Consider the following 1,331-nt stretch of genomic DNA (forward strand, 5'->3'; position numbering starts at 1 on the left):
TCCTCTTTCACTTTCATCAAGAGGCTTTTTAGTTCTTCTTCACTTTCTGCCATAAGGGTGGTGTCATCTACATATCTGAGGTTATTGCTATTTCTCCCGGCAATCTTGACTCCAGTTTGTGCTTCCTCCAGCCCAGTGTTTCTCATGATGTACTCTGCATATAAGCTAAATAAGCAGAGTGACAATATACAGCCTTGACGTACTCCTTTTCCTATTTGGAACTAGCCTGTTGTTCCATGTCCAGTTCTAACTGTTGCTTTCTGACCTGTATACAGGTTTCTCAAGAGGCAGGTGAAGTGGTTTGGTATTCCCATCTCTTTCAGAATTTTCCACAGTTTATTGTGATCCACACAGTCAAAGGCTTTGGCATAGTCAATAAAGCAGAAATAGATGTTTTTCTGGAACTCTCTTGCTTTTTCGATGATCCAGTGGATGTTGGCAATTTGATCTCTGGTTCCTCTGCCTTTTCTAAAACCAGCTTGAATATCTGGAAGTTCATAGTTCACATATTGCTGAAGCCTGGCTTGGATAATTTTGAGCACTACTTTACTAGCATGTGAGATGAGTGCAATTGTGCGGTAGTTTGAGCATTTTTTGGCATTGCCCTTTCTTTGGGATTGGAATAAAAACTGACTGTTTCCAGCCTTGTGGCCACTGCTGAGTTTTCTGAATTTGCTGACATATTGAGTACAGCACTTTCACAGCTCATGTTTTAGGATTTGAAATAGCTCAACTGAAATTCCGTCAACTTTAAGTGCTTAGAAATATATAAAAAGAGTAATGTGAAATTGAAAGTCGCTCAGTCATGTCCAACTCTTTGCGACTCCATGGACTTCTCCAGACCAGAATACTGGAGTGGGTAGCCTTTCCCTTCTCCATAGAATCTCCCCAACCCAGGGATCGAACCCAGGCCTCCTGCTTTGCAGGCAGATTCTTTACCAGCTGAGCCACAAAGGAAGCCCAAGAATACTGTTAAAAAGAGTAATACACACAAATGGTTTAAAAAATCCAGCTGTACAAAATATATGCAGTAAAAAAATCCCCAAACCAACCCAGCTTCCTCCCAGAGGCAGCCACTGATAATTTTTTTGTATTTCCTTTCAAAATTTTTCTTTTTGTAAACATACAGCTATCTATTTCTTTTTTATTCAACTGGTGACATATGATACACCAGGACTTTGTTCTGTCCATCAAATGACGTATCTTAGAGCTCCTTCTATATTAGCGCATATTAATCTCTACTTTCCTTCTTTAAAAAAGTGGCAGGCTTTGCCATTGCATGGGTACACTTTCATGCGTTTAATCAGATTCCTACTAAATGCACACTTAGG

This window comes from Bubalus bubalis, chromosome 6 (genome assembly GCF_019923935.1).
Source record: "Bubalus bubalis isolate 160015118507 breed Murrah chromosome 6, NDDB_SH_1, whole genome shotgun sequence".
Taxonomy (NCBI): domain Eukaryota; kingdom Metazoa; phylum Chordata; class Mammalia; order Artiodactyla; family Bovidae; genus Bubalus; species Bubalus bubalis.